A 10304-nucleotide genomic window follows, 5' to 3' on the forward strand; every position below is an offset into this window, starting at 1 on the left:
CACACACTATCTAAAAAAAAAAAAAAAAAAAAAAAAAAGGTTCAAATGGCTCTGAGCATTATGGGACTTAACTTCTGAGGTCATCAGTAGCCTAGAACTTACAAGTACTTAAACATAACTAACCTAAGGACATCACACACATCCGTGCCCGAGGCAGGATTCGAACCTGCGACCGTTGCGGTCACGCGGTTCCAGACTGTAGCGCCTAGAACCGCTCAGCCACTCTGGCCGGCCATTTCAAAAATTATGGAAGACTACTCTTTGGCACCATCATCCAGGACCCAGAATAAATTATATGCTGAGAACCAATGTAATGTGGACAAGAAGAATACATTCAGAAAAAATTCAGAGGAAATTAACAATTTTGAAGAGAATATTTACTGTTAAATATTTCTGTTGTCATTTGCAAAGAACTCAACAGCCATGAGTTCACCATGAAATAAATAAACATTTATATCTAAGAAGAAGAAGAAATATTTTGTCAACAAATAGCAACTGTATAAACTGAAATAATTACATAGCAGAAGACTTTTAAAAACTATGATTCAGAAGATTGTTGGCCAGAGCTATAAAATGACTATGACTGTTTCATCAGTTCCATAAAGATACCCCAGCTGTAGACAGTAATCACATTTGCTACTCATCAACCTACAGCAATGCAATGTGATCAACACAGTGATCCAGTTTCCTGTCATCTTCGTGACATGCCAAGACATGCAAGCATGTTTGTATGCTTTGTGTTGCAGAGCAAATAAGGTATTTTAAGTGCCAAAAGCATTTCTTTAATGAAAAGATAGATACATATCATTAGTCACTAGCAAGAGAAGATTGGTTTCAATTGGGTTATTTTGTAAGTGTAGGCAGGTATCGACTTGGAGTACGGCACAACCATCAGAAGAGTTATTTAAAACCTTCACAAACAGTTAACTGCTCAACTAGAAGCAAATAAGGCTGAATTAAAAGCAGTCCTAAAACATTTAAATACTAACTTAAAATAATCAATCTATTGGATTAAAAAAACATTGGCTGAGAGGAATGAACAAAACTAATTTAAGTGATAGATTAGAGATTAATAATGCTACTATGAAAACAGAATTAAATGTGCCTATAGGCACTCAGGGGGTTAGAGCTGAGCACGCTATTACTGAAACAAATAAAAAGCTGGATATAACTAATACCAACTTAAGAAAAAAAATTAATTGACCTATGTCAAGAAAAAGTAGAAATAAATAATAAGATTTCTAAGTTTCATTCAGCAGCATCATATTTAATAGGAGAAATATATTCAGAGCTTATTAAACAATGTGACTTACTAAAAAGTGAGGTTAATGTACAGTTCAGGAATGTGAATAAGGATTCAAAAGAGATTAGAGATTATTCTGAACAAAAATTTACATAAGTGCATAACAACTCTCAGACATTACAACAAGCTTAAATGTTTTAGAACAAAATAAAGATTCCAGCAGAACTGCAATCTCAGCCTCTACACCTCTTAACTTTGAAGAAATGTGTTAGTGAATTAATTTAATAAAAAATTCATGAAAAATTTGAATTGTCTGTCAATAAACCTCGCTCTTCAGTTGACACAGCTAGAACAAATGTGGAGTTCCAAAAAATCTGGTATAAATTAGGTAAAACTAAGCACAAGGTTCACAAAAAGAGAGGGAATGACAATTGAAGTTTTGAAATACCAAAGGGGCTAAGGGTCATTTTGGTCAAAATACATATTTTTGCACAGATGCATGTCAATCGGGGTAAGTGCCATGAGCCTTGTAAGCAGTTCACAACAGCATTGTGTGCATAGTCCGTGGGTCTTTGCAATTTCAAAGGGGGTATGTGCCATAGGATTACGAAAGAATACAGCTACTTCCCAACAACCAGGTAGTGATGTATGCTGTATCTATGTTGACTTGGAACAAGTACTACTGCTACTGAAAAAATATTATTGTCTCTAGCTAGGTGTTTGGAAAAATTCCACACTCTAATCTGGGATTCAAAGACTATAATTTAAGGGGTTGTGTGGGTTTTGTTTTCTCAGATGGCCTCCCTAGGTTCCAGACTGACGCGCCTAGAAGCGCTTGGCCACACCGGCCGGCCATTCCTTTATTGTTCATCACTGATTCCAGTGCTCGGTCAGGCAAAATCCGAGGGTGATGCATCCTTCTTTCATATACAATTCCATGTGGACTTAAGGCCAGTTGACTGTATGTTTTTGCATTGTAAGCACCCATAAGATATGGAAGACACACATCCCAGTTGTGCTCACTGCTTACATAGTAGATAACCATCTTAGTGGTTGTTCTGTGAACTCACTCAGTGTGTCTGTTTCCTTTAGGGTGTACTGCTCTAATTCTTAATTGCACTATTTGCATTAGCTTACAAGTCTATTTAAGCAATTCATGCATGAAACTTGTTCCTTGGTCACTGATTCTGCATAATAGTGATCCAGACTTTAGAATCCACTCTTTTACAAAAACGTTAGCCATGGTCTCAACACTCACACCAGGTATTGGTATTGTGAGAAGATATCTGGAGAAATGATCTAACATGGTCAATATGTATTTATTCCTATCTTTAGTCTTAGGCAATGGTCCAACAACATCAAATCCTTCTCTTTTTAATGATTTAGTAGTTTCTAGTAGTTCTTGTAGTGGTGCCTTATTTTTTCTCAAATTATTCCATCTGTTAAAGGAACCACATTGTGAAACAATCTTGCAAATATCAGCTTTAAGACTTGGCCATCAATGTACCACAGGTATTTTTATGTTTGTTGCTTGTTTACTGCAGAATCCAGATGATGAAGAATCATCTTGTTCTCTAATATTTGCTCTGTCATGCTGGAATAACTAGATGGTTTACTTTACTAGTAATTTTGTACAACAATCCATCTATTTTGACAAAATGTTGATCATTTTTCCATATTTTGCATTGTGGATCCTCCTCAAAAAGCTGCTTTTTAACTCTTCGTTGCGACTTATTGTAACAAAAATACAAACCTTTTGGCTCATCACATCATCACAACATGTAGTTTATCAGGTTGGCGAATAACTTTAAGCTGGAACGCACTCAGTATCAAAGCCCACCTTGTTAATCTGGAACTTGGATCCTTTAAGCTCAATAATGATTTTAATGTGAAATGGTCTGTAAACACTGTAAATTCTCTTTCTATCAAGAAACATCTATTATGTGTTTGAGCAGAAACCAAGGCACGAAGTCCAGTGATGTCTTCTGCTGGTGTGGAGCTGAGTTTTATTGTTAATTATGGTTGCCACAGAGCCTGTGTGGGATGCAGAGAGTTTTGCATTGGTTATTATGCTCTGAAAATTGTGTTGTACACTTTTTTATATGACAGTTCTGCACTTATGATTTTGACAACTTCATTTCTCACCCTTGGTACACTGGTGGAGCTGTAACATTACAATACTGCACCACTATTTTTTTTCACTGTTTTTCAGTTGTGGGCAAAGTAGGTGGTATACTTCAGTTTATTGGTAGAATACTGGGGAAGTGCAATCAATCTACAAAGCACATTGCTTACAAATCACTTATTTGACCGGTTTTAGAATATTACTCAAGTGTGTGGGACCCATACCAGATAGGACTAACAGGGGATATTGAACATATACAGACAGCAGCACAAATGGTCACAGATTTGTTTACTCCTTGGGTGGTACTGAAGGAACTGAACTGGAGAATCTTGAAGATAGATTTAAACTATTCTGAGAAAGTCTATTAACAAAGTTTCAAGAACTAGTGTTAAATGATTATTCTAGGAATATACTACAACACCCTATGTATTGTTCACATAAGGATGGTAAGGATAAGATTAGAATAATTACTGCAAACACAGAGGCATTCAAACAATGATTCTCCCCGTGCTCTATACGTGAATGGAACAGGAAGACACCCTAATAATTGGTAAAATGGGACATACCCTCTGCCGTGCACCTTATGGTGCTTTGCTGAGTGCTGATGTAGATGTAATTCACTGTACAATTTTTTCTACAAATATGTAAACACTGTACACGTAACACAACATGGTGGCCTTGCAGCATCTCAGTTATCACATTTCGCAGTGGTATTCATCATGCTGATAGTCTGTTAGTCATTTGTTTCACATATACATATCTTAAATCTATTGCACTGGAACAGACTTAACACTACTGAAGAATTTTGAGGTTTTGAAATCGGTTATCTCATTTAAAATATTGTCTCCATATTTTGTATTATGATCAAAAATTTCAGTTCCTACCACAATATCCATTCTTTTAACTTCTGATTTTCTGCAAAATTTCAAGAGTGCCTTTGATTTTCAAAGGGTGGCCTGTGCCTTCAATGAGTGTTGCTGCTGCTGATTTGTTACATTTACCCAAAGTGTAGCAGTCCTTTAAATCAGGTTCTGAAATTTCTGCCTCTTTGGCCTATATAATATTTGTTACACTAACTGAAGGTAACTGTGTAAATTTCAGATGCTTCAAGATCTGTATCTGGTGGTTTAAATTGTTGGTAAGCTTCACACCTAGGTGGTTGTTGGTGCTGAAGCTACTTTTTACATCTGTGTTCTTGAATAGCCTGGCTAATCTTTCAGACATTATACCAAGCTATGGCAGTTTTACATAGTTCGCTGCTGGGGTGCTGTCAGTAGTGAGTGCAGTTTGATGTTACTTGTTCGGCTAATTTTTTATCTGTTGTGACAATGTGTAAATGAGTGAAAGAGCATATCCATTATGCATTGCAGTAGATTTTATGGTTTCTTTTTCTTGCTGAATCCTGCATGAGGGCTTTGTATAGCATTGATCTATGTGCAGCTTTTTTGTAGGAGATGGGATGTTTAGAGGAGTTTGGTACAGTGGTGTCCGTACCAGCAGGTTTTCTGTAAATACTGAAAGACACCTTTTGGTTCTGTTTTGACATTTTCATGTCAAGAAAAGGTATGGTCTTGTTTTTCTCGTGCTCAAGAGTAAATTGGATATTTTTATCCAGGCTATTGAATTTATTAATACTGCATCGGTAACATCAAATAGACTGAGGGTGTCATCTAGATATGTCTTACAGAATTTAACATTACTTGTGATGCTATCTTGTCATTTCAGTATTTTATTCTCTATATGGTTGATAAATATTTCTGCTATTAGGCAATCAAGAGGACTTCACAGTGCTAGCCTTAGGTCCTGCTTGTAAATTTTATTGTTGAAATAGAAGTAATTATGTGAGAGTACTAAATTAAGTACACCTGTTAAGTTCTATTATTCCTGATCTACTCATGGTCTTTCTTTCATTTGATTCTTTCATATTATTTCAACTGTTTCATATATTGGTATAATGTTGTTCCCATGCAGTGCAATTAAAAGATGTTTTGATCTTTAATCATACAACAAAACAGGGATACGTGCTATTGATAGTCAACAAAGGCATCGACAGATTTGAACTACTGATATATCGACAACACTATCAGCTACTGCCCACCCCTACTTTTGCCAAGACCAACTACTGTGTTGTACACTGTTGGGCTTATTTGAGCTAAGCTGTTGTTTTATTCATTATTTCAGTTCTTACTTGCTGTTGAATTTAATTAAAGTGCTGCCATTTATTGTTTTTGTGCTGTTGTGATAGTTTCTAATTATGGATACGTTTGTAGCACAAAAGAAGAGGAAAATCTATTTTGATGGTAAGTTTAAAATATTCACGCACTTCTATAATTTCCTAGTCACCTATCTATAGCAGTTTGATGTTAGCACTAGAATCATTATTTGGAGAATCACAGAACCTTGGTGTGGCAAGATTTCAGTATTTTACAAGGCAGTGGAGCAGTTAACATCACTACAAATAACATTAAATTAAGATCAGTTCATAAAAACAAACTTGGATTTTCCCGTGTTGCAAAATATCTTGCTGAGCACAAAAATAATGCCCAATTGTCAATGATTGCACTTCATTTAAAAAACTGCTAAAAAATCTGTCATTAATAGCGCAAGTCGCAGAATATTGTCCAATCTGGTCACCCGGATGTTACTCAGTTATGAAAACCATTTCCAGTATGAAATGATGGGGAGGGGCTTGTGGAGAGTGCAAGGGGTCTAATAACAGCACATTTTATACTTTGTGTCTAAAAGTCTGCTTGCATTCGTCTGAGTCAACTGCTCCTTCACCCCCCCCCCCCTTTTTATCCAAAATCTATATACATTCTTGTAATACTGCAATGCTCAACAAAAGTTTGGAAAACTACTGTAAAATTTAGTCTACAATACTACAGATCTCCTAGATCTAGGCACTTCATGCGTTATCCAGTTAGAGCCGATATACTGGATGGTGTTTACTACTAGCATGCTTTGTGACCATTTCCTAGTCATGTAAGCATACCGCTGCCACAACAGCACACCACAAACAGTCTAGAATCAATAACAACTTCACTCAGTTGTATTCAGCATTGCAGTAACTTACCACGTAGAGGCAACAACACTTTGACAGAATCATGATAGTGGCTTTACTTTCAGCAGGTTATACACAGCAAGATGCTGCTGATCGGTTACATATCACTCATAGTGTGTCTAAGATTTGGAGAAAATAGAGAGAGATGGGAAATGTGAATGACTGACCACACAGTGGTCATCCTTATATTATATCATCAATGCAGGGCCACTTCCTCCATTGGCTTGCAGGTGCCCAACATGAGTTGCCAGAAATGAATTCTCCCGAGCAACAGGCATTTGTATCTCAGACCAAACGGACCATACAAGACTGCATCAGGATGGTCTTCACTCCAGGACACCAATGAGAAATTTTACATTGAATCAATGGAACCCACGCAATCGAAGGACTTAGGCTCTTGCACATCAACATTGGGCCATTGGAGAATGAACTAATGTCATGTTTGTTGACATGACCAGGATTGGTTTGCAGCCTGTCACTAGAGGTGTTAGGGCTTTGAGAAGTGCTAGATGACACCAAGAATGCAAATACATTCAGGAAGTCCATCCGTTTTCCAGTGGAAATGTAATGTTCGGGGTAGCAATAATGATGGGACGGCAGACCCCTCCAATTCCCATCTATGGTAGTTTGACTGGTACCTCCAACAGGTCCTACAAAGGACTGTTAATGCCCTATAGATGCAACATCGATGACAGCTTCATCCGAGTTGAGAACAATGCAAGAATGCACCATACTGTAGAAGTGTCTCGGTATCTTCAAACATGCAACATCAACCAAATTCTTTGGCCAGGACAGGCTCCAGACATGAATGCAATTGAGCATGCATGGGACTTGTTGAAGGTGGCCATTACACAGCATCTGAATCCATCTGACAATCTTCAGGACTTCTCCAGAGTTGTCATTGGGACCTCATACTCCAACATAAACTGGACAGTCTCATCCAGAGAATGCCTCACAGAGTAAAAATACTCATCCATGTGAGGGGAGAAGATAAAAATCATCACGAGATAAAGGTTTCCACTGTTTTTGAGATGTACACTTAGGAGCGAGAGCCTGCTCTTGTTTTCAGAAGGAATTATGTTTTTGTTAATAAGTTATTGTACAAACCTCAATGGTTGTACTATAAGAAGTCATTGTAAACTGTATGATATTCAAAACTGTTGTTGAGACATGTATTATAACTGAAGCCAGAAGTACAATTAAATCTTAAAATATGCAAGTGTTTGTGCACTATCAAATGTTTTTCCAAACTGGAGTAGCTCTGTGCATCGAGACACTCAGCTAGCTATCTCTGGATTCAGAAGGTAAGGAGGTTTTTGAATCTGTCCACCAGCAACCTTGAAAATAGTTTCCTGTTGTTTCCCATTTTCAATTTTGACAAATGCCAGAGTTGGTCCCTCACTACAGATCACAGCCAATTCCTTCCAAATTCCTTTCTTTAATGACAGAGTCCAATCCCCTTAACGATGCTGCCTCTCTGCTTAAATGAAAAGACCTGTGTCAAAGGCAAGCTGAAAATCTCTTCAGAGACTCCTGGCACTACAAGCCAAATTTACATCATATTTATACCGTATTAGAAGTTGGCTAGCAATCACCATTTTGTACTATAAAGGGTGAGTCACTAACTATTGCCACCAAGAATGACTCCGAAAGCATGATAGAAGCTGAAATGTTTTGGGACAAAAGTTGCATGGGACAACGGGGGCCATAATATGACGTTGGTTTTTTGTTGCTAGGTGGGGTCACTTCAAAGATATGAAGGTCAACTCTCTTTTTTTTTTTTTTAATGGAATGCTATAGTTTGGTACTTATTTTCTGATAGTGGCTATCAAGACGAATCCAATGATGTGTAACAGTAAGGTCTTTAAAGGTCAACAAAGGTCACAAAGGCGGCATGAGCGTCCATTTACAGAAGGTGTTCGAAGTGATGACTATTGGTAGCATTGCAGTGCTGCAATCTTATCATCATGGATTGAGTAATATTCCTTATCACTTCGGGACTTATAGAAGCACATACTCTGACAATTATCTCTCGTATATCGCGCAAATAGTACATATTCACCGAATATGGCATACCCATCTAACGTGCCACTGACATGTAAAAGTTTATTTGATGGTTTCACAATACAACACTAATAGGAATGGTAAGACTAATATCATTGAATCAAACAAAAGTGAATGATGTATTCCTTCAAAGAACAAGTCGATATGCTTGTCATTTATGAAGAATGCCAACGGAATTCAGTGAGAGCTAGAGACTTGTATCCTCAACATACTCACCTTACATGTCATACATTTAAATATGTGTATGATAAAATTGAGAACAACTGGATCTCTAAGTTACTAATAAGGAAACCGAAATTGGTACTCTTGCCACTGTGGTTCGAGATCCTTGTGTTAGTTCGCATCAGATCACAAGGGAATCTGGCATGAGCCAGAGTAGTGTTGTTTGTTTTCTGCATCACCATAAATATCATCCTTACCATATCAGTCTCTACCAAGAATTAACTGGTACAGATTGTATGCACAGCATTGAATTCTGCTGATGGGCTCAACTTCAGATTCAGAGGGATGACACATTTATTAATTTGATTTTATTTACTGACAAGGCTATATTCACAAACCATGGAAGTGTTAATTTGCGTAACTTGCATTTTTGAGCAACTGAAAATCCATGTTGGCTGTGGCAAGTTGCGCACCAAAAACAGTGGTCGGTGAATGTATGGTGTGGGATTCTGGAGGACAGAATTATAGGCCCCTATTTCATCTAAGGAAATCTTAATGGTAGGAAGTACACCACATTCCTGCAAGAACCATTAGGTCTGTTACTGAAAGAAGTACCTTTAGGAACAAGGAACAGAATGTGATATCAACACAATGGGTGTCCGGCAAATTTATTGCTGATGGCTAGAAATGAGTTGCAGAGACAATTCCCAAATCATTGTATTGGATGTGGAGGAGATGTGTCATGGCCAGCTCTTTCGCCAGACTTGACGCCTCTGGATTGTTTTCTTGTGGGGATTCACATGAGACATTGTTTATAAAGACGTTCCAGCTACACCTGAAGATATGCGAGTGAGAATTGTCAGAGCATGTGTTTCAATAAGTGCCACTGTGATAAGAAATACCACTCAATCCATGATGACAATATTGCAGCACTGCAATGCTACCAATGGTCATCACTTCAAACACCTTCTGTAAATGGATGTTCATGCTGCCTTTGTGACCTTCAAAGACCTCACTGTTACACATCATTGGATTTGTCTCAATAGCTGCTAGCAGAAAATAAGTACCAAACTATAGCACCCCTTAAAAAAAAAAAAAAAGCAAATGTCATATTATGGTCCCCGTTGTCCCATGCAACATTTGTCCCACAAACTTTCCAGCTACTATCATACTTTCATAATTATTGATTGGTGGCAGTACTTTGTGACTAACTCTGTGTACGGTTGAGAATATATACATTATTTTATTAAGAATAAGATTTTTTTGCTTATAGGCCAAACACTATTTGTATGAAGCCCTCCCAAAAGCAATTTATGTACATAAAATTAAAAAAAAAAGAATTTTTTTCAAACTAAAATGAAAAACATGAGCCTCTTCAAGGTCCCCTTTACAAATCAGAGCACCTCTTTGACAAAGTCTGGCTACATCCTTGCAGAGGTGCCAAAGGAAGAGATGAAATGCAGATAAGAGAAGGTGTGAAACTTCTCAGCTCTTTATATACCCATGGTAGTGTTTTGCAGAATTGTGGTGAAATTTAGTGCCAATTTGAGACGAGTAATGCTCCATACGTCTCTCACAAACTTCTGAGCTCTTCCCTTTTTTTCCGCATGTGTCAACACCTTGCTTTTTGACGTGTCACCGAGTCTGAG

The sequence above is a fragment of the Schistocerca cancellata genome, chromosome 5 (genome assembly GCF_023864275.1).
Source record: "Schistocerca cancellata isolate TAMUIC-IGC-003103 chromosome 5, iqSchCanc2.1, whole genome shotgun sequence".
NCBI classification, from domain to species: domain Eukaryota; kingdom Metazoa; phylum Arthropoda; class Insecta; order Orthoptera; family Acrididae; genus Schistocerca; species Schistocerca cancellata.